Below are 24,399 nucleotides of genomic sequence, written 5' to 3'. Positions count from 1 at the left end.
ATGGTACAGGATAGTACTACAGTATATGTTACCGCCCTGCCCAGCATTTAGGGAGATTACATTGGTGTACAATATTTAGCTACTTGGCATAGGTTACATTGACTCGGGGTGCCGTATTCAGGCGGCTGGGCGAGGAGGTAGCTAGGGTCAGAATAATGTGTGCCAGGAACTTTTGTAGTACAACATCAGTCTTTATTCATGTCCCCAGGACACACCACACATACACAGCAAAGTTGTACTATTTTCTCGTGGTTAATCATGAATACTGTACTTCCTTAAAGCTGCAGTTCAAGTTTCGTTTAAGAAAAAAATGTATGTGCATCAATACAATCTGTACACTGACAAGCGATCAGCAACTTAGCTAATTGATCCGTTCTCCTGTAATCGATCGCTGAAGATTCGGCTGGGGGTTCACTAAATGCATCTTGGGTCCTAATCAGCTGCACTGAGCGCTAAAGTTCTGTGAGGAAGATCATGTGACCAGGCAGGCACTAGATTCAATTGGTTCTCTGCTAGAGAGGGCAGGGCTCAAAAGGTGATGCTGTTTCAGAAGGGGATGTGACTTTGTAAATGGTTGCTACAGGAACAAAAATGCTTGTTTCATTTAAAAATTTCTTTCAAATTGTTTATTTTTTTAAATGCTACAAGTATTTTCTCATAGTACAGAACTGATTTATTTAAAAAAACACGTGTAGGATATTACTTGAACTGCAGCTTTAAGTGCCCACTCAACCCTCAGAGGGAGGTATATCTGCTTAGTTGATTTACTAGTATTGGACCCAGCCCCCCTTGTATTTCAGAGAAACTTCTGTTATACACCATGTAGGATGGGCCCTTACTGAGATCCTGACCAGTCCTATGCAGGTGAAGATTATACCTTTTTGTCCTGGCTAGAAATTGCCACTTCCAAACAGAATGACCCGAATACTAGTATGGATCTGCCGGTAGAGCTGATCATCTGACACCCGGGAACCCTCTGTCTGAGGCTCTTTGTGGCACTTTCCCATCTCTGAAACCTGCTCATTCCAATCGCCATCTTCTGGGATCCTAACTTAAAAGACACTGTCCCTATCTAACATAATAAATAAGAAGGGCCTGGTCTGTTCTATTACTTTATGAATACATCCCTACTCTCTCCGAGGCTCCTCTCCTCTTGTCCTCCTGGAACCTCCCTCTCCAGAACCTTCCTCCTATCCTAAATACCCCATAGTGAAGTCAGGATGCCTATGGCAACAAAGAATTGGGCCCAGCATACACTAACCTGCTAGGAACCCCTTAGAAGGGGGTTACAACTAAATAGGCATAATTGGAGGGTATGTTACGGGTAGGAAGTCAAGACCAAGCTAGTCTGAAAATGTACAGGTAGTCAATGCTTGCAGTGGGTTAAAAAAAATCCAGAGTAGCCTGACTTATAAAAAGAACATTCTAAATGTATTTAACATTGTGGAAATGCTATTCTGATGCTATTTCAGTTCAGCTTGGAACGTTAATAAGGGAGAGAGGTTTCCTAAAAAATTTAATTCTTCTTTGAAAGGAAAATGAAACTATAAACACGTCAGTAAAACAAGAGTAGTGGTACTGTCAGGTTGCAAATAAGGCAGTAGTGGTACTCGGCGACCCTTAGTAGCATTACACTTGAATCACCGGAGGTAGTTGACAGGTACACCTAAAAAAAATGTCACTTTGTTTAGGGATTGCAGAAGGATGCCTGGGTATGGCTGCAGTGTGCTCTCTGGATTTCCTGTTGACGGGTTGTCTCTGCAGATATCTGGCACCGAGCCACAAGCTTTAGGTTCTAACTTCTTGCCTTATGCTTTCTAAGGTAAACCACAGTCAAGACAATTTTAGCAAGACTTTCTCAGGTCGGGGAGGTCAACCAACAAGGTCTGGAACGAGGGAGATTTAGGGGTTCAGGGTCATATGAAAAAGTACAGAGCAGTGGGAGTGACTCCAAGAACTGATATCCTCTAATAATAATGATTTTCTTGTTGTATAGCGCTGACAGTGGACGCAGCGCTGTACATAGACTTATTTGCAGGTACATGTCTCTGCCCCGTAGAGTTTCCAATCTATTTATTGGTGCCTGAGGCACAGGGAGATAAAGTGACTCGCACAAGGAGCAGACACCGGGAGCAGGAGGATAACCAGGTTCCCCTGCTTCAAACTCAGTGCCCATTGTTGGCAGTCAGTATCTTTACTCACTGAGCTGCCCCTTCGGCCATCGAAGCTAATTCTGTGCAAAAACAACCACTGTTTAAAATCTTATTGGCATCAGCTTCATTTTAAATGATGGTAAAATAATGTGGGGTTATCTTCAAATAACGTGACGTTCAGTATGTCTAAGTGTTACTCCCATCCAGACTCTGGAAAAGGGTTTCAGCTGAAGTGGAGATAAATAGGAGAGGAGAGGGAAATAAGGCTATGTTCGCTTACTCGTGTCGTTGTCCTCTTTAGACCCTATAAAAGCCCTATTTCTGGGTCTGGATATGAGTAACGCCAGGTTTTAGGTGTGACCTAACCAATGTAGCATTAAGTCCCAGCATTGACCTTTATAGACTTTTGTGGATGTGAGATGTCCTAAAAACACCTCATTTTAATATAGTCTCCATGTCATTATCACTAACGGATGTTATAGTCAACGCTATGTTCTACAGTATATGGGAGAAAACATTACTCAACTTTGTTATTGTGCTTTGAAAATACACTGTTAGTGTTAGCAGGACATTAACCTACCTTCACATCATGTTAATGACTTAGCTGGGCTTTGTGCTTCTGGGCGTGAGTCTGTTACTTTTTTTGCTGGCTAGCCATAGATATTTCATTAGAGGTTTTGCCCGTTGTATTAATCAGCTGATACAGCAATGCGTGGGTTAATGCGTTTGATAGCTTCATAATGCAGAATGAATTCAAAATGACAACGGAGCTGTCCTTGAATGGGTTTTCTGATTCCGTCCTTGCAGCCACAGCCTCTCTTTACATATTCCGTATATTGCATATACAATAAAGTGAAAGCGCTTAGTCGTCCAATATCTAGTATGCTAGCATTTTTAAAGTTTGTTCATAGGTCAAAATAAATGAGTACTTCCCTATTAGGGGATACTTTTATTTATTTGGACTAACAATTGATATTATAAGACAAACTTGCAAGAGTTCTCTCTCTTCCTCGGGTCAGCGATACTGATTTACAGAGATTCCAGGCGTTGAACACAGATGTAGAACTGATGATAACAATAAAAGGCAGATAAGGTAGAGAAGGAATGGCAGACGGGATAGTAACTAAACAGGGTAATAAATGGATGAAAGGGATAATGAGAAATGTACAGAGCATGTAGGAGCATGTGCATCCATCATAGGTCAGCAAGGGCATTTAGAGGGCAGTGTAGGAGATATATAGATACTCACAATTAGGGCTACTTGTGTAGGGGAACTCCCAGAAGCCTAATTTTTTTTAAGACACACGCTTCCGCAGGCGTGCGGAAGCGTGCGCGAGCCCCTGCTAAAGCCGCTCTCATTGCAGCTGCAGGGGCTCAGTACCGAGCAGCAGTGTACCTCAGCACGGGGCGCTAACCATGCCCGAGGCCTAACTCGCTTACCTTCTCCGGCGGTATCTCCCCCTGCGGTGTCCAGTCGTCATGGCTCCACGACGTCAAATGGCGCCGCATTGCCATAACAACGTGATGCCGCATGGCAACGCGACACCATGTCATGTCGCAAAGCCATGTTGAGTAGATGCCGCCCGGAGAAGATAAGAACTGAGGCCTCGCACATGTCTCTGCACCGAGCCCCGCAAACATCCCTGCCAGCTCTGGCCAGACCTGTTTGTTTTCTGCAACATTTCCCTTTTTAAAAGAGGCCCCTTTTTTACATGTATGGGAAGCAGGGGGTCTCGGCTGCATTCATTTTAGCTCTAGAGACACCCCGATTCCTGTGAGACTGTAAAGCTACCATCGCCCCCAGGGGAAACAAAATGGCAGTTTAAATAGCCCATGTTACGCAGGCCAATAGGAAGCCACAACGCCATTCGTTTTTTTATTTGCTTACGATATTGGCCCCTTTTTTCCCTACAAAAACATCACAGCTCATAATCGGTGTATCGCAGGGTGTTCCCTTTATGCTAGTATTGGCCGAGGTTAATATTCCCTCCATCATCAATTGAAATGCAGTGTGTGTCATAGTTTGCATGCACGTGTGTGTGTCATAGTTTGCATGCACGTGTGTGTGTCATAGTTTGCATGCCTGTGTGTGTGTCATAGTTTGCATGCATGTGTGTGCTAGTTTGAATGTGTGTGTGTGTGTCATAGTTTGCATGCATGTGTGTGTCATAGTTTGCATGCCTGTGTGTGTGTCATAGTTTGCATGCATGTGTGTGTGTCATAGTTTGAATGTGTGTGTGCTAGTTTGAATGTGTGTGTGTTAGTTTGTGTGTAAGTGTAAAATGATTCTCTTCCTTCCTCTGTGGTTGAACAACCAACTGCTGTGTTGCACTGGAGCCTGTCAGCAGTATTTACACTGAAGGGCTGTGGAAAGGAAACGGCAAGCTCATAGCTACAGCGACTTCTACGCCAGGGAATTTAAATATCTTTACAGGTGATAAGCCAGCATCTTCTGAGCCTTTCTAGGGATCTCTTAACAGCGGAGTCTCCAGATAAGGTCAGAATCCATTTATGATCAATGCAATAATGCTTAATAATGTATCTACATTTACACACATAGCCTTGTGACTCCCATTACTATGGATGTTGGCATCCGCATCTGAAAATACATTTGCGCAACCCTTTCTGTGCTGGATAAAGCCGATCAACTATATTTCATTGCAAAGGCACATTAAGCTCTGTCACTATTACATATGGAGCTTTGGCTGGCCTCCCTTGCAGCAAGGAGATGGGAAGGCCTGCATCGACATGCATAGAATTATTAAGGTAGAATATTATATACTGCACACCACCATTATTACTGATGATATTTTACACAGCATTGCTATTAAAAACATTAGCAGACACAATATGCGTTAGCTAAGGAAGCAAAAGCCCTGATTAAGAGCTGTGGGGGGTTGTGTAGGTGCTGTAAACGGCATTGTCACGGTTTTGCAGCACAGTGACTGAAAAATAAACCCCAATCTGTTTCGTGTCTCTGCTGCTTGCTGAGACACAGGGAGGTGATGTGATTATTTTCTTTTTTTTTTTTAAGTGACAAGGGGGTGTTACTGTGTTGTCATTTTGGGGCGTTCAGTTAACCAATGAAGAAGGCAGAGGGGGCATATACTGAACAGCACGGTAACACATTCTTTCCCACACGACTCTATGGGGCCTATGCAGAGAGCAGCGGTATCGGAAATAGCGGCATGTTTTGGCAAAATATGCCTTTAGAAAGTCAGGTTTTGGCGAGTTGAGAAAAAAGCGCCATTTTTTTTTTATTTGTAAATCTCGCCGCGCGATCGCCATCTATGGCGCGATATTCAACAATTAGCTCCAACAAAAGTTGGCAAGAAGCTGGAGCTCGGCGGCCATAGGGAAAAAAAAACGCGATTTTTTTCTAACACATTTCAGCAGCGCACATCTCTCCGTTTTAAACTCGCCACACGCATTCATGATATATATTGCAGATTTCGCACCTTTCTGCATATAGAGAAAAAAACTCGCCATTACAGGTACATTTTATTACCCTCGCCAATTATTTACAGCGCTGCTCTCTGCATAGGCCCCTATATCTGTAAAGATGTAGTAAAACACACATGCAGCATTATGGAGAGGTAAAGATATAGGGGGCACCCATTATTCAGTGGGGGGCCCAGTGACAGGAACGGCACCATTTAGGAAGGTTAAAAAAAAAACACTTGATATTCATGGTGCAGAATGATGTATATTTTACCCTTTCAGGATGATGTCTCATATAGCCTATTCCAGATATAAAAATATGATTTCCCTTTTTTCATCTTGATCACATGCTGCATTGTGAAATATTGCTTCTTGCTGGTAGCAGAATTTGTGTTAAATGGCTATGTGACGTTGGCCATTTTACACTATTATACCTTCTTCGGAAACCTCACATGATATTTACTCTTAGATCAGCACTCGAAGGGCCCTTATGAAGTACATGGAACATAATATGATTTGGCTCATGTATGCCATCAGAACAGAAGTTGGTTGCGATCCCGGAAGTCCAGTGGTACTCTGGTGTCGCTGGACTTCCAGCATTAAAAAAGTTCCACTAGACGGATTTTGACATCGTAATGTTTAACCCTTTGGGCTCCCCAGGGCATAGCTACCAAGCCATGGTGTGGGGTACCCTGGGTTCCCCATGATGTAGTAGCTACGTCCAAAAAATCCTGCTCGTTTTGCTTGGGCAGATTTCACGGGACGCGATCTGAACTGATGGCGGATGGGTGATAACTCCTCCCTAAATCTGACACCTATAAGTATTTTATGTGGGGGTTTTTTTTTTAAGTTGGTCTTGGGTGGGGTTTGACTTCCATTGGCTGCTCCCTTTTGTCTGATGTCACTGTGCGATAGGCAAGATCTTGAACAGCCAGAGTCCCCCCTCGCCACCTCCCTTTGTGTTTATTGTCCCAGGGTGGGATAAGGGTGACGAAAACGCTCGGTTGACAAACACTTCCCCATTCAGAGGACCCTCCGAAATGTCACTGGCCGGCTATGTGGGATTGCATCTTATACACTGAAACTATGACCCTAAACGACAGAGCACAATACTAGAGTTAATCTTAAGGTCAAAGGGTCAAAAAGGTGTATGACTGAAGTAGAAGCTTAGTGGTAATGTTACTGCTCTTGAAGGGATTCATCTTGGTTAAAAATATAACAGTTTCAGATCTCATTGTGCAAGTTACTTTATCTGCCAACAAAATTAGAGTGTAAGCTCTTTTTGTACAGCACCATATAAGAAAAAAAATATAATTATGATGTTATTAATTCCCTATAGTCCTACAATTAGAGTCATTTCACTTCGCCTATACTCCATCAGACCCTTTTCTTGAACTGGGCAATGTGTTGTAGGCTTCGCTTGCTACAAGGGGTTAATATATTTGGGGGTCGAAATGGCTTGGCGCTTTACTAAGCTATTTTGTGTGGCGAGTGGCCTAAATGGAGTAGTTTATCAGCCCATCCTACAGGAGACAAGGGGGATAGGATTGATTTATCTCACCTTGTTAGAGTGGACATGCAAGGGAGCCAAGAATAGCTCCAGTATATAGAAACAATGGGGAGGAAGCACAAGCATACAATGGGTAACAGATAGGAAGGAGGCAGCAGCAAATCACTGTGTACTGAGGGGGCTTAAGCGCGCAAAGGGTAATACTGCAGTACCAGCGATACATTGTTACATTGTAGCTTGTTGCCGTTTGTGCTCAAGAAGGTGGAGAGGGGCCATTTCATGTTCAGTTTGATGTCACATGGTGAGAGGTTAGTGTCCCTAATGTCTTTATTTGAAGAGGTGAGAGAGGTAAGTGTCCCTAATGTTATTGCGAGAAGTAAAACGTATGTGTCGCTCTGACTGTAGAACAGGGGTGGGCAATTGCAGTCCTCAAGGGACACCAAACAGCTCAGGTTTTCAGGATATCCCTGCTTCAGCACAGGTGGCTCAATCAGAATCACTGTGCTGAAGCAGGGATATCCTTATAACCTGACCTGTTGGTGGCCCTTGAGGACTGGAGTTGTCCACCCCCTGCGGTAGAAGGACGTGAGCGGTAGCTTTTCTTGATATCTCTGGAGGAAGTGACATAATTATCTCTGGTTAATCTGCAAGAGTAGAGAAGGGAAGGTGTGTGCGTAATATCTCTGTAAGATGAGCTGACAGATATGTGACCCTTCCTTATGCCTTTGTGTCTGTGGGTGGTGGGGATGGGAGACAATACTACTGGTGTTTCTGTGTGAAGCTGGACACAGTGTATATATACATGTCTTGGGTCTCTATTTGAGGGGTGGAACAGGCATGTCACACCTGTCTGGTGAAGAAATGAGATATATACAGTATGCCCTAGTATGTGTGAGAGGTATGATATGTGGTTAAAGGATGCATAGTTTGTAGGTTGGGAATTGGGGTCCTTCATAGATGAAACAGTATACAGAGCTTTTGAAAACCTCAAAGGTCTCTTCTTCAAGTATACTGTCCAAGGAATGTGGAATTAACCGCTTTGTCTAAGAGGATACTTATCTATCTACTGTATTAAACGGAAAGAAAGATGTATACATTATGCAAATGAATGCAAGATAAAAATTGTACATCAAAAAGTAAATTGCATAATTTGATACATATCCATCCGTTATTATTCCCTTTAGCCATTTAGGAGCCGATTCTCTAAACCAGTGATTCACAACAGGAGGTTAGGGGTGATCCCGTGTGGGACTGCACACTTAGGGCCTCATGCAGAGAGCAGCGCTATTTAAAATTGGAGAGGGGAATAAAAAGTAGCTTTAATGGAGTTTTTTTTCTCCATATGCAGAAAGGTCCGAAAACTGCATTTAGAATCCTGTCTGCATATGGAGAGTTTCAACCGGCGATATGAGCGCTGTTGAAACTTGTGGGGAAAAAAACGCGTTTTTTTTTTTTTCTCCCCCACCGGCCGCCGAGCTCCAGCTTCTTGCCAAATTTTTTTGGAGAAGCAAAATGTTGAAATTCGCGCCATTTTTTTGGCGCGAACAGCCGCTAGATAGCGATCGCGCCTCTCTGAATACGGCCGTTTTCAACACTGGAGAGATTTAGGTTCTCTCCAGCCGCGCGGCGAAATTTGCAAATAAAAAAAAAAAATAGTACTTGCCTTTCTACAGGCATTTTTCTCCAAAAAATGCCGCTATTCCCCTTACCGCTGCTCTCTGCATAGGCCCTTTAGTACGGCCACAAACTGCATCTTAGAATGGCTTCCAAAGTCACTACCCACAATGCTTTTCGTCCAAAATGGCAAAGCATTGTGGGACATGATTTTGGAGCAATTTGGGGGCTTATTAAGTATGTTCCTCCCCTCCCCCCTCTGCCACGGCCTCAGAATAATATACTGCCTGGGATCCCTCAAACAGTTGTGTTAGCAACAGTCTGATGGGTAGGTAATACAATTTATTAATTAGGCGTTCATGGAACAAATATTTTTAAGCAGGGGGTGCACAATGTAAAATGTTTTGGAGCCACTGCTCTAAACCGTGGTAATGACTGTCACGGGAGACCAGAACTAATACCAAGGATCGATCTCGCCCGACAGAACACGAGCGTTTATAAAATTAATTTATTGGAAAAGTATATCCACAACTATACAAAACACACAAACATCACACATACCCAACTGGGGGATACCCTGCATACCTTGTTACGGGGACCTCCTTGCAGAGATTTCCCCTGTTCTCTCTTCTTGCATAGTGCCTACAGGACTGGTTTTCAGGCCTGAGACCAGCACTGGAGCGGACACTGCAGTTTCTCCCTGTCACCGCCACACCTCTGTAATTCTGCAGGCTCTGTCTGCTAGGGGGCTCCCTCCCCACCTCTATATACACTTAAAACATAATATTGCAACACTCAGGGCCAGGTGCGGCCTACATGCCCAGGCGCTGATTGGTGGGTAGAACGGCAACATAACAAGAATACATGGAAAGGTCACAGACCAAGTTGCAACAATTCTCCTGCAAACATATTAACCCCTGATTCCTGAGGCGCTGGAACCAAGCAAATATATACATCTTATACTATATTAGTGAAAGCACTGTATGTTTGCCTGCCTGCCTGCATGCATGCATGCCTGCCTGCTGGATGTCCGGTGTCCCTAGCGGCAATCTCATTGGTCCCTTGGCCCGCCCCCGCACACCTCTCATTGGCCTCACACACTCACACCACCCCCTTGGCCCGCCCCCCACACCTCTCATTGGCCTGAGGCGGAGTGACGGGCCAAAAAAATAACTAACACACACACACACACACACACACACACACACACACACACACACACACACACACACACACACACACACACACACACACACACACACACACACACACACACACACACACACACACACACACACACACACACACACACACACACACCTCTCTCTCCCCTCTCCAAATCACCTTTTCCCCCTCCCCAGCGGCATCACCTCTTCCCCCTCCCCAGCGGCATCACCTCTTCCCCCTCCCCAGCGGCATCACCTCTTCCCCCTCCCCAGCGGCATCACCTCTTCCCCCTCCCCAGCGGCATCACCTCTTCCCCCTCCCCAGCGGCATCACCTCTTCCCCCTCCCCAGCGGCATCACCTCTTCCCCCTCCCCAGCGGCATCACCTCTTCCCCCTCCCCAGCGGCATCACCTCTTCCCCCTCCCCAGCGGCATCACCTCTTCCCCCTCCCCAGCGGCATCACCTCTTCCCCCTCCCCAGCGGCATCACCTCTTCCCCCTCCCCAGCGGCATCACCTCTCCCCGCTCCAAATCACCTCTCCCCGCTCCAAATCACCTCGCTTCCCGCCTCCCCGCTCCAAATCACCTCGCTTCCCGCAGCTGCCACGCGGCGCGTAAGATGGCGGACCCCCTTCCTCCCTCGCGGCGCCGAGTCAGACGGTGGCGGCGCCCGGAAGTACAGGTAGGTGTCGCTCCCCACCTCCGGCGCCAAACTGTGTGTGTGTGTGTGTGTGTGTGTGTGTGTGTGTGTGTGTGTGTGTGTCACTGTCCACTGCCCCCCCCTCCTATCCACTGCCCCCCCCTCCTGTCCACTGCCCCCCCCTCCTGTCCACTGCCCCCCCCTCCTGTCCACTGCGTCCCCCCTCCTGTCCCCCCTCCTGTCCACTGCCCCCCCCTCCTGTCCACTGCCCCCCCCCCTCCTGTCCACTGCCCCCCCCTCCTGTCCACTGCCCCCCCCCTCCTGTCCACTGCCCCCCCTCCTGTCCACTGCCCCCCCCTCCTGTCCACTGCGTCCCCCCTCCTGTCCACTGCGTCCCCCCTCCTGTCCCCCCTCCTGTCCACTGCCCCCCCCTCCTGTCCACTGCCCCCCCCTCCTGTCCACTGCCCCCCCCTCCTGTCCACTGCCCCCCCCCCTCCTGTCCACTGCCCCCCCCCCTCCTGTCCACTGCCCCCTCCCTCCTGTCCACTGCCCCCCCCCTCCTGTCCACTGCCCCCCCCCTCCTGTCCACTGCCCCCCCCTCCTGTCCACTGCCCCCCCCTCCTGTCCACTGCCCCCCCCCTCCTGTCCACTGCCCCCCCCTCCTGTCCACTGCCCCCCCCCCTCCTGTCCACTGCCCCCCCCTCCTGTCCACTGCCCCCCCCTCCTGTCCACTGCCCCCCCCCCTCCTGTCCACTGCCCCCCCCCCCCTCCTGTCCACTGCCCCCCCCCTCCTGTCCACTGCCCCCCCCTCCTGTCCACTGCCCCCCCCTCCTGTCCACTGCCCCCCCCTCCTGTCCACTGCCCCCCCCTCCTGTCCACTGCCCCCCCCTCCTGTCCACTGCCCCCCCCTCCTGTCCACTGCCCCCCCCCCTCCTGTCCACTGCCCCCCCCCCTCCTGTCCACTGCCCCCCCCCCTCCTGTCCACTGCCCCCCCCCTCCTGTCCACTGCCCCCTCCTCCTGTCCACTGCCCCCCCCTCCTGTCCACTGCCCCCCCCTCCTGTCCACTGCCCCCCCCCCCCTCCTGTCCACTGCCCCCCCCCCCCCTCCTGTCCACTGCCCCCCCCCTCCTGTCCACTGCCCCCCCCCTCCTGTCCACTGCAGGAAATGCAGGGGGAGGAATCCATGCCTTTGAGGCGCCCCCCCCCCTCCCTTTGACGCCCCCCCCCCCTCCCTTTGACGCCCCCCCCCCCTCCCTTTGACGCCCCCCCCTCCCTTTGACGCCCCCCCTCCCTTTGACGCCCCCCCCTCCCTTTGACGCCCCCCCCTCCCTTTGACGCCCCCCCCTCCCTTTGACGCCCCCCCCCTCCCTTTGACGCCCCCCCCTCCCTTTGACGCCCCCCCCCCTCCCTTTGACGCCCCCCCCCTCCCTTTGACGCCCCCCCCCTCCCTTTGACGCCCCCCCCTCACTTTGACGCCCCCCCCCTCCCTTTGACGCCCCCCCCCCCTCCCTTTGACGCCCCCCCCCTCCCTTTGACGCCCCCCCCTCCCTTTGACGCCCCCCCCTGCCTTTGACGCCCCGCGCGCACACACTGACTGACTGCCGCACGCACGCACACACTGACTGACGCGCACACAAAGCCTGACTGACGCACGCACACACTGACTGAGGCACACACTGACTGTGTGTGCGTCAGTCAGTCTGTGTGTGTTTGTGTTTCTGCCTCAGACTCACTGACGCGCGAGCAAACACACAGTGACTGACGCACACACGCTACATGAAGCTGTAAAGGAGGGAGGGAGGGGGGGGACTGGATTGATGTGAATGGGGGACAAACAGAGAGAGGGGGGAGGAGAGAGAGGAACGGGAACATTACATCCCGGGCAACGCCGGGTCTCTCAGCTAGTAACATATAATACAATACCAATGACAGGTAGGGGTAATGGCAGACTTAACCTTTATTAACAGCAGCCATATTTACCCCCTACCGTCACAATGACCATTACTGGGCCACCTATTTTTACACTCGGTATACTGCCGTTTAGTAAACAGGTGCCTTGGAGTATTACAAGTATAGATTGAGATCTGCTTCCATAATTGTCTTGTATCTGCGCTGGCAGCCCTATATTACCCATTAACCAGCTTACCAATATATGTCCTGTTAGCACAGACTGTTAATAGAACAAATGTATGATGGAGATGATTGGTAATGTAGAAATGTGACATGCATAAACGCAATCTGTTTGCAGAGGCACACATGTGACATGTGAGATCTCAGACAGGCAGCCACACCTGTGCGTGTTTGTTTTATTTTGTAAAGATGTCTTCCCCACACTGCACAGCCGCATGTGATGTCTGCTTTCATCTCAATAGTTTGTTTCCCGTCTCATTGATTTTTTTTTTCATAGTGTATTTTCTTAAAAGAATAGCCCCAAGCCTAAATAATCTGGCTGCTAAACCCCTTTCACTTTGTGACATTGGTTGACCTCAAATAACCTTATCTGACAAGATTACGATCAGGCCTTTTCTTCTCAGATCATGTGTAGTCTCCAGGAACACAGCTCTGTGCTGCCTGTGGAAGGGAGAGAGTGAGGATAAACGGTAGTAGTTGCCATGTGAACAGGATTTGGGCCTTTTTAAAGATGAAATTTAAAGCCGTTTTTCTTCATTTTTTTTTTTGTATCTGGGATTGAAACATGGGGTCTCCAGAGTTGAACCCCATTAATGTCAGCTACGGGGGGGACCCCCTGCTTCGAGAGATACTTACCTCTGGAGTGGGTGCCAGTGGCCACCCCCAGGGTTCACCCTATCTCTGCTTTTCAATGGTCCCGCGACCTGTGGGCCAATAGGAAGCTGTGATGTCACCCGATACAGCTTCCTGTTGGCCCATGTGACACGGGAACTTTAACTGCAGAAAACTGCCGGAGCTACCGGCATCCCCTTCGGAGGCAAGTATCTCTCAAAGCAGGGGGTCCCAGGATCGGAAGTTAACGGGGTTCAGCTCCTGAGACCCCCTGCTTCAATCCTATGTTAAAAAAATGGAGAAAAGAAAAAGGCCTGGTTACTCCTTTAAGTAAAACATCCAAAACATTTTTTTTTAAAGGAGCTACAGTATAACAAATAAATACAAATAAGGCTTTCAGAATAGGTCATATGGGGGATGGGGGGAGAAGGGAGAAACGGCATCTTTTAATTTGATAAGATTAGAACACATATTTATTGAAACAGAAGGTACCACTTAGTACCACCTGGATCAGTAGCCAGACTAACTTGTGCCTTTGTCTGGAGTTTGTGTGATTTCTGCAGAAATGCTCAGCGTTGATATCTAATTACACCCTTTGCAGTGAGGTATATTTACCTATATTATAAACAGCCGCCTTAGTCATGCAAAGGAGTAGCTGAGCTGTGCCTTATTAGTATAGTACCTGCTGACTGATTTGTGGGCACCTGGTATGACAGAGGTTCAGTCTGGTGCCCAGTCTTGTGCCCCTCCCCCCTCCTCTGGCGCAGTAGGCCTGTTGTACATGGCTTAAAGTCGCAGCCCATGCTGGTCAGCGTTTGTTTTTTCCATGTTTTTAGTTAAAGAAAAAAAACTTCTTGCTTTTCAAGGGATGGTTTTTATTTTTAAAACCATGCCTCGTTCAGTGAAATATAAGCATTTGAAATATTAAGTATTAAATATTAGGAGGTTAAAATGGCGGCTTTTGATTGTGCCACTGATTGAGCCACCTGTGCTGAAGCAGAGTTATGCTTAATACCTGACATGTTGGGGGTTCTTGAGCAGAGGTTCCCAACGCCAGTCCGCAAGGACCACTAACCGTGCAGGTTTTAAGTTTACCGCTGCTTATTAACAGGGGGTCCAGTCAAAATGAGAGGATAGACATCATGACGCCCAGAACGCCGGAACCAAGGCCAGGGGGGGGGGGGGCGCGCTGAGACGGGGACAGCCGGCAGGGGGGCGCAGGAGAAAAAGATTGCATTATAAAGCTCTGTAACTGCTAATCCCTTCCCTGCCAGAGGAGCTAACGTAGTAACTCTTAAATCACTTTAAATATAATTACAGTAGGATTTTTTTCCAATAGAATAGAAATGAATTTGATAAACATGTCTCTTTTTTTTACCTAAGTATTACTGTATTATAATAATGCGCTGCAGCCCCTCTTACAGGAAAGGGGTTCATGGAAATCATTTGTTTCCCCCTAAGCAGCAATACTCAAAACAAAAGTGACACTTTTCAGGCCTGTGCTAACTCCCCCCACCCAGCTCACACCAAGCAGGGCTCCTAAATATAGATGTTTTGCAGTTTCAATATTATTCGTTCCTTGACATAGGTTATGTCTTGTTTTCTTCCCTGTAGACTAAAATTTGGTGTTGATTTTCCTTAAAGGTGCAATACCACGTAACAAATGACCTTTTATTAATAATGTAACAATCTGAACGGCTTCCTTAAATATATCCAAAAGCAAAAATGCGGCCTTTTCGGCTTTTGTTTCTTGAGAAATGAATTGCAAATGGCATTTTCCAGGGGAAGTGTTTGTCAATGGTTTGATTTCATTTTCTTATATCAATTGGCAGACCTAAATATAGCAAATAAAAATGCCACTTGTGAGCACTTTTAACATCTGACAGGTCTGCAAACCTGCCTTTCCCCATTATCTCTTAGCATACAATGCTTCCACTGCAGCCAGGGATTCTGGGTAATGATATGCAAATGGACACTCTAAGTGTGTCACTTTTTACTTCTTACCCATTTTAATATGGGACCCCTATAAACGTATGCCTGCCGCATTACACAGCTTTTCAGCGCAGCCTGGGCTAAAGAAGTGCAGAGCCAGTTCACCTACTCAGATACAGTACCTTTTTACTCACCCTAACGTATTTTGTTTCTGGTTGCATGACGAAGTATGTCATTTATATTTTACAGGGTAGCTGCATAAAGAAGTATGGGGGTGAAATCACTAGGGTGAGCGTTATGGAACATGTTCGATTTATTAACAAGGGTGATAAAGAAGTTATAAAGGAGCAATCCCTGCAATATCCTTCATGTATGTTTTTTTTAGTTTTGTAGTATTAGATAATAATTATTACTTTTTTTTATTTATTATTCAACTCTTAATGCCATTTTTGATGCGTTTGTAATGTAGTATACTGCGCGTCCTTTGATTTCTATAGCAGGTTTTAGCACCCTTTCCCAGCAGTGCAAGATCTGTGCAACAGTTGTCTGTGATTATTAGTTGCCAATGTTCCCAGCAGTTTGAGCTGCAAACTGTAACAGTAGATAATATTACCGTAGTAATATAAGGCTACATTGTAGCTGCTGAGTTGCACCGACGGAAGGATTGATTGAAACTTGAAAGGCAGCCATTTTTGCAAACCCAGGGAAGCAGGATCTTTGCTGATCGATCATGGGAGAATGAATCGATTGGAAGCTTAAGTAATTCGATTTCAATAAAGGTAATCAAAGGCCGCATATATGAAAATATATATATTTTTTTTTTTTTTAAAGTGCCGCTTGGACATTTTTAACTCTGTTATAACGCTAATCATGTGAGGTTTCAGACCATTCATTTCTTTCCACCACAACCCAGGAGGGGAGACAGGGAGTTGTCTCTTTGAAATAAAGAAATGTTATGGTTTGTTTTATTAAATACCACAGTTCCATTAGGTATTAAAAAAAAAGAACGGATTCTCTCTCTAGTTTTTTTTTTTTTTTTTTATAGATTACTCTAATTTTAAGAGACATTTTCATTTGTATTCCTTTTATTTCCCTGGTTTTTGTTTTTTTGTTTCAAAATCAGTTATAATTGTTTTTATTTTTGAATTGAACGTCTTGGTAACTAAGGCCACTAACAAGTGACTGCAAGTCTTGCACAAGGTATCTTCCGGGACCGGACGGGGGGTTATGAGTAGCACTGCTTAGTAATTATGACCCTAAATCTTAGATAGCAGCAGGAATAGTTCATGAGCAAGGACCAGCGTAAGTCCAGACCTCCATCTAGAGAGGCCTGGAGTTCCAATTCTGTTCTTGTGGTGGTGGTCTGGGAGTGGGGGATGGGGGGTGGGGTGGAGGGTGGAGGGGGACTTTTATGATGAATTTCAGGGGATGCTCCAGGATAAAAAAAAATTAAATCAAGGGGAGATTCAAGTCATTGGTAAAAACTAGAGGGGAAAACAGACACCGTGTTGTACAGTTTGGGGAAGAAATCTTAATAACAAGAAGCATGCAGCAGGGCTGCCCCTTTATCAATAGCCAGACAATGTGCAGAGAGCGGGGAGTGTAAACACGCCAGATCAGGCTGTGAAAGTCATATTGGTCCCTACTCTGAGTCTCTTTAGTTTCTGCACCTGCAGCTTGGGGAGGAAACCTTTAACAAATAACTGACCCTTTCTCTATCTCCCCCCCCCCTCACCCCCTGCCCGCTCAGTTAAAAGTACCTACCCGTGGAAGGGGAGGGGGAGGGTCCGTTGTGGCGGCAGACACTGTAAGTTGTGACTTGACTTCAGGGTCGGACCGCTGGGACGGGCCCTGCTCAGCCACCCCCATCCTCCGCCGCCCGACTTGCATCCCCTAAGATGCTGCCCCGCTGCCTTCCTCCCCCATCCCCCCCTACCCCTCAGTTCATTTTCTGTGCACTGATATTGTAGATTTGCTGTGCAGCGCAATCAATAAGCGTAATAATGGCACAACGTAATCAATATGCAGAAGAGTTCCACCTTCATCTGTTTAAAGGTTATATAATATCAAAATAAATAATGACCGTGTATTTATTCCCTGAAAACCAGAGCCATCAAAATATTCAGATATGTAGGATTTAAACTAAAGAGGAACTTACTAGTAGAGATGGGCAAATTTTGGGGGCGAATTTAGATCCGCCGCGGATCTGCCTCTTCCTTTGGTCCGTGGATTTCAGCGGATCAATCTCAAAAAGGGCGATTTCGCTTTTTGCGGATTTTTTTATTATTATTACCAATACGCTCCGTGGATTCCGCCAGCCGTGGACAGATTCTTAAGAAACCACCAACGGATCGCTGAATCCGTGGATTGAATTCTAGAAATCCGTCCACGAGTTGCATCCCGTGGCGGTTCCTGATGAATCCGCGCGGATTAACACTGGCCAAATCTGTTTGCGGATTTTGGGGGTAAAAATGGATAAAATCCGGGAAACGGATTTGGACGGATTCACCCGTCTCTATTTACTAATCATTGAAGATTAGGAACAAAGCGCGTTTCATAAAGGGCTCTTGATAAAACAAGTCTGTTTTTTCACTGCCAGTGGGACACACACAACATACTCTTTCTAAATTTGTCATTTTTCTTTGTAATTTATAGCTCTCCTACAGATGCACGTTAGACCGTTTGGCCTTAATTTATACTTGCTGCAGGGCGGAGGCGCTATTCTGTGATGTCACCCAGAGCTTCCTCCGAGCAGCATCTTGATTATACCGGGGAGGGAGAGCAGAGGAGGCTTGGTGGCGGAGGCGTGGCCGTGAGCGTTTCACCCTCATTGGCTGAACCGCTCCCGTGACGCGGCCGTCGCAAGAAAAAAAAACAAATTTCCCCCGTCTCTTCCCCAGCCGTACGCACTGCAGTACGGCGCGCGCGACCATCGCTTGCGGTATAAGCACGGTCATTGAATTTAAGCTAGTTATTTTGGCGCGGTGCTGCTACACACAACGCCACACGCGGTTTGGGGTTTGATCACAGCCTTAGGCTCAAACACTGAAGTAAACGAGAATCATTGTTTCTATCCCTACAAATCGATGGTACAAGTACATATCTTCATACTGCAGCTTAAAAAGAAGAGTAAATTCAGTGTCTAAGATTGTAAGCAGGTGGGTTCAGGGCTGCGGTATAGATACAGGAAGAGGCCTGAACGCAGCAGCTATTAATCAGAACACGTCTTTATTGCAGCACAGACATGTACAGAATAGTCATGTGGCTGGTGCTACCTTACACGTCCCCATCTGAATGCTTTGCCTGAGCCTCACTCACATTAAGGGCTTCCCCCTCCAGATCGAGACTCAGCCCAGCAGGGATTTCCCTGCCTTCTGTTCCCAGCGTCAGTGTAGCTGTCAGCCTTTAATCAGGCAGCGAGGCTGATAATCACTTGCTGCAGCGCACACACTGTGTGTGCTATGCCAGCAGCCCAGCACCACCCTCATTTACCCTATGAGTGCCGGAGCCGGCACAGCCCCTCGGGAACTCGCGATCACATGATCACTCCTCTGACAGTGTGATGGCAACGTCACTGATGATGAAACGCAGGGGGAGGAGTCATCCCACTTCAGTTCCTCTTCAGTGTAGATCCTGTCTTGCTCTCCTGACTCACTCCCCCACCCCCCTGGCAAAATGACCATTGTAGTTACTACGTCATGGGGCCCCTGGAGCGCCAGACCCCATGACGTATGTATGTGTCAGGCACTCAAAGGATTAACCCCCTCACTGCCACAAGGATATAAAAGGGTTTATTGAACGGTGACATTTATCCTTTTCCTGCTAGAGGTGCCAGCGATGCACGAAGATATAAAACAGTAATCGGCCCCAAAATCCAGATTTTATTTGTAAAATTGTTATTATACCCTATATGAACTGGAGGGTCCCCAGATGTATGAGGTGTATAGTATCAGCCACGGAGCGACTCATATGCTTCATTAAGGAGGTGGATCTTAAAGGTGGACAGAGAGGGTTCTAGTTAGATATTGAGGGGAAGGGCGTTCCAGAGGTTTGGGGCAGTCACTCTCCCGAATAATTGCGAAGGAACTCAAAGTTTAATATTTCAAGAGAGCAAAAATACCTGGGCGCTACCTGTATGTATAATAAGTACGGGATATAGGTATAATAACAACCTTAGAAGTTCGTAAGGTATCCCTCCGCTTCTTTGTCTCCTCCTGTGACTCAAACAACCCCAAAAAGGATCTACCCGGGATCCTTAATAATACAGGGAAACAAGAGAAAGAGATGGGGGAGCACAGGTGGAAGGGTGAAATGGGATAAAATATGGTTCAGGTGTGTTAAACCCTGAAGCAATAACAGTGGGGTTTTGAAGTGTGTATTAAATCTTAACACTCACACGGCCTTTTGCAAATGCTGTCGCATCAAGGTATCTTTTGGTCTTCTCCTCTCTGTCTTGTAGATTTGTTCTCCACTCTGCGTCTGCACTCTTCTTCTCCTTCTTCTTTGGTGTGGTATCACCCTCGGGATAAACGAATAAACATATGAGCAGAAAGCATTCACAATATTATAATGTTCCAAGGGATACAAACAGGGATACAATATACTACAAACACTCACACGGGCATGTGTGAGTGCACTCTTTGGGGGGGGGGGGGGCTTCTTTGGACTCCAGGAAACAGTACCGCTTCTCCAATAGAGTTTAAAAGGTCTGTGATCAAACCCAAAAATATGTCAAGCAATGGGAGGTATATAACAGGGTACTCCTACTCACACGGCCAAGTGTAAGTATACACTTGGAATGGTATCTTTGTTGCTCCTCCTGTAATCCCCGGATCGAAATTCAAAGCGGGGTGGGGTGATGAATTCTCACTCCAGAGTGGTCAGTAAAGGTTTTAAACCCAGAAGGTAAAAGACAGAGTTTTTATTAAAACAATAAACAGAAAAACACCGCTGACAACAAGTGAGCCGCGCTGTAGCAAATGAAAAGCCAGTCCTTAGGGAATATAGTGCGGGACTCGTGATTTTGCAGCAAACACCCTCCGTGTCCGGATGTAGTGCTGCGCTTCCCTTGTCCCACTCCCGTCGGTGGCTGCAAAGGTTCAAAACATTGGGGGGGTTTGAGCTGAAAACCCCACTGTTATTGCTTCAGGGTTTAACACACCTGAACCATATTTTATCTCATTTCACCCTTCCACCTGTGCTCCCCCATCTCTTTCTCTTGTTTCCCTTAATATTTCAAGAACCAGGGTTTGTAAAACCCTGTAGTTTGGAGGGCAGCAGTTCAGTTTGGGTGCAGTCCTTGTATCAAATAATGTATAAGTATATAATAAAACAAGTCACTGTTTTCCTTACGTGCATATTATACACTACTGCAAGAGCTAGAAGAACACGATAAAAAGGAGAGAACAACACTTTCGGTAGCTATTGTAAGCCAGCAAATGATATCACATACTCGATCTCACAAACCATGGCAAGCAACTTCAAAAAGTGGCTACCAAGTGCAACAGAGATTTCCTGGAAATAATAAGACATTGACTTCTTGCTGAAGGTACTGGGCAGAACCAGAAAATTAATACATTCAGAGACATGGCGGGAAGTACAATTGAAATTACTGCATGGAGCAGATTATGCGGTTGACATCAAATATAAACAAATAGAAAAAGATATGAATGAATGCCCGAAATGTCTGCTTATTGGTCTATGTGATTCCCCTGTATAGCGGATTTCTGGGCCCATGTCCTGATATACATACATTCCATGACCAAATTGAATGTTTTAATGTTATTATATGGTAACATGGCTGGTTGGAATGAAGTGAATGGGGACTCTGGAATCCCAAAGATTGCTGAAATTATACTCTTGGCAGCTAGAAAGGCTATAATGGTGCATAGGGTGAAAAATTACTCTCCAAACACGGTTAAAAGTTACCTTACACGGCTAATGATCCTAGATAAAATGGAAACGAAGACAAATAAAGGACATTTGAAATAAATGACAGAAATTGTATTATATGGGGTCAACAAAGAGTTTAAATTGGATGATACTTCACTGGGGGGTTTTCATTGGCGTTCCTTTGGATCAATATACTGTACATACAAATATAGGATAAGTATCTGTCGTCTAAATTTTGCATAGGATGAACTGGATGGGCATATGTATTTTTTAACCTCATCAACTATGTAACTGTGTAAGGCCTGGGACATAGTGTAGGGAAGAGCGCTGACGTGTCTCTGCATGAGCGTCAGCGAGCGTGCCTGGAGGCGGGCCAGAAGGCGGGGCTAGGGCGCCGTGTCACGGCGCCGACGTCACGGACTGCCATTGGCTTCTCGTAGTTACGTGTCCGGCCCTGCGCTTCCCTGAGCGGCAACATTTAAACTTGCCTGTCTCCTGCATTTCCACACGCCTCCGCATGCCTGCGGAAGCGCCGTCGAAAGCCGCGCTGATAGGGATAATGTTTCCCCTCAGCACGGCTCAGTGCGCCTCAGCACGGTCTTTTTGACCATATCCGAGGCCTAACTTCTTTAAAATATGGGAACCCTTTATTTCCTGCCTTCCACAAGTCGAAAAAGATCAAATACATCAGGCTTTCGCACACACATCCTGGTGTGCCTTGACACAGATTGCACAGGGTCGTATATGAAGCAACCTGTGGGGAAATGAAAGGGAACATGTCAGAGGGTTACCAAGAAAAGAGCAAGATACCCAAACCTAGCTTCCTGAAGTGTCGATTGGACGATTGGAGCTTGTCTTCGCTGGACGTGTACCCATGGCAGATACTTACTGTGAGTGCTCTTCTTCTAGTTGACTACTATAATGTAACATGCTGTTTGTTTCCAAAACATCCACATTTAATGTGCCTTCAGAATCTAGAGATGTCTTGAAGTCCAAAAAGTCCACGATGAGATGTTGGATGTTAGACGAATATGGTACAGTGGAGTGTTTTTGGTCCTTTTTTTACCCACCATAACTTATTTGTGGTTGAAACTTTTTCCATTAAGTAAATAAAGTGACAGCTTCTGCTCAGCTAAATGGTTGTAGGTAATTATTTGTGCGAGGGGTGCATACTGGGATAGGAAATGGTGATAGAAAAAAGGAGAAGGTACAGTAATCCCTATAATGCTTGCACTCAACCTCTTGAACAAGGCCTTATTTTCTCTAAAAGAGGTGAAACTTCACCTCCACTGATGTGTATTTTATTTGATTGCACAATTTATATCTTAAAACCTATATTCAAATAAGCGTATCAGATTAGTCCTATATGTAAATGGGACTAATTTGACAGTATTGCCTATAATAGTTTACAAGGTATACCTTAATTCTCACACGCATAAGTAAAGGCGAAAATAAAAAGATGCTAATGTTAAAGGAATTGTGTAATGTCGATCGTAAATCCCCAAACTTAAATAAATAAAGTGCACTATTAAGGTGCAAACATATATATCATTGTGTACATATAGTGATAAATTGTGATGTATGTTGTTGAATAAAGTGATTTCAACCTTACGTTCTTGTGATAGTGATGCGTGTGGTTAATTATTCCCTTTGTTTTGCTTCCTAATAAAATATATATAAAGCAAAAAGGTGTATTCTCTTGTTTTAAATTAAGTATCTATAACAGTAAACAGTACTTTGATTAGTACAAGGTGTATACAGTTACACAACTTCTAGTAGTCTAATATGTGCATACAGAATAATTGCATGTGCACATAAGACACTAAGGGCCTCATGCAGAGAGCAGCGCTATTTGAAATCTCGCCATTTTACCGAGAAAATCGCGCAAAAAACAGGCGAGGTAGGAAAAACGCGCCATTTTTTTTTTCTATTTGAAAATCTCGCCGCGCGGCTGGCGAGAAACTACATCTCGCCAGTCTGAAAAGTATCTGAATTCAGAAAGGCGCGCTCGCCATCTAGCGGCTGTTTTTGGCGCGATTTTCGTCAATTTTCTCCGCCAACTAAAGTTGGCAAGAAGCAGGAGCTCGCCGGCTATAGGGGGAAAAAAAAAATGCGCGATTTTTTTTTTCCCCTTTCAGCTGCGCGCATCTCCTCATTTACAATTCTCCACATGCAGTAATGCTAAAAATAGCGGATTTCGCCCATTTCTGCATATGGAGAATAAAACTCTCCATTAAACCTACTTTTTATTCCCCTCTCCAATTTTAAAAAGCGCTGCTCTCTGCATAGGCCCCTTAAACTGAGGGCCCTATGCAGAGAGCAGCGGTGGAATTAATTGGAGAGAGTAATAAATAGTACCTTTTTTGGCGTGATTTAATCTCCATATGCAGAAAGGTCATAAAACTGCATTTAAAATCATGTCTGCATATGGAGAGTTTCAACCGGCGATATGCGCGCTGTTGAAACTTGTTGTAAAAAAATCGCGGTTTTTTTTTCCCCCATCGGCCGCCGAGCGCCAGCTTCTGGCCAGCTTTTGTTGGCGGAGGTAAATGTTGAAAATCGCGCCATTTTGTTGGCGCGAACAGCCGCTAGATTGCGATCGCGCCTTTCTGAATACGGACGTTTTTAACACTGGAGAGATTTAGGTTCTCGCCAGCCGCGCGGCGAGATTTAAAAAAAAAATGGCGCTTGTTTCAAAACTCGCCATTACCTGCCTTTCTAAAGGCAGATTTTGCCAAAAAATGGCGCTTTTCCCGATAACGCTGCTCTCTGCATGAGGCCCTGAATGTTTACTTTTGGCAAGTGCTTTCTGTTCTCCTCAGGTCACACTGCTCTATGTTGTAGAGCACACAAAGTATCTTTATATACTGTAAACTTTTAGCCTCTGTGGTATCCTGTTTTATTAGTCACGCTTGTGACTTGGTTCCCACTTCCTGCTAATTTAGTATACATATATTTTTGTGCTACATATATTAAATGTGAGCATATATAGGAGCTGTTGGTTGTGTGGGTAATTGGAGCTCACAAGGTGCTATATCAAGCACCGTATCCTTGCTGCTCCTAATGCCTCCGTTTATCTCCTTAATTGTAAGAGGAGTCTGTACAGAAACCTAACTGCTAGTGGATTCCTTCACAGTCCACATCTTAGTTACACTTGCTGTATAGATACCTATAGCTGTTTCTTAGGCAAATCATACTCGCACCCTTTGTTGCGGTCTCGCTTAGTAAAGGATGACTATGACGTCACTTTATTCAACAACATACATCACAATTTATCACTATATGTACACAATGATATATATGTTTGCA

The 24,399-nt window shown here is 46.1% G+C and overlaps 1 protein-coding gene across 3 annotated transcripts in view; it reads left to right on the top strand.

The window, feature by feature from the left end:
• Positions 1-24,399, top strand: part of LOC142472277 (uncharacterized) — a 114,028-nt gene that overhangs the window by 13,098 nt on the left and 76,531 nt on the right. The window contains exon 1 of one of the 3 annotated variants that reach the window (XM_075579243.1): positions 4,395-4,650. The exons of the other annotated variants lie outside the window; for them this stretch is intronic. The gene's annotated coding sequence lies outside the window, so the exon portion shown is untranslated. Of the gene's footprint in view, positions 1-4,394; positions 4,651-24,399 lie in introns of those variants that run through there. 3 annotated transcript variants of the gene reach the window in all.

The sequence above is a fragment of the Ascaphus truei genome, chromosome 21, assembly GCF_040206685.1.
Source record: "Ascaphus truei isolate aAscTru1 chromosome 21, aAscTru1.hap1, whole genome shotgun sequence".
Taxonomy (NCBI): domain Eukaryota; kingdom Metazoa; phylum Chordata; class Amphibia; order Anura; family Ascaphidae; genus Ascaphus; species Ascaphus truei.
Note: the sequence above shows the minus strand (reverse complement) of the source record. Positions and strands in the feature narration are given on the sequence as shown.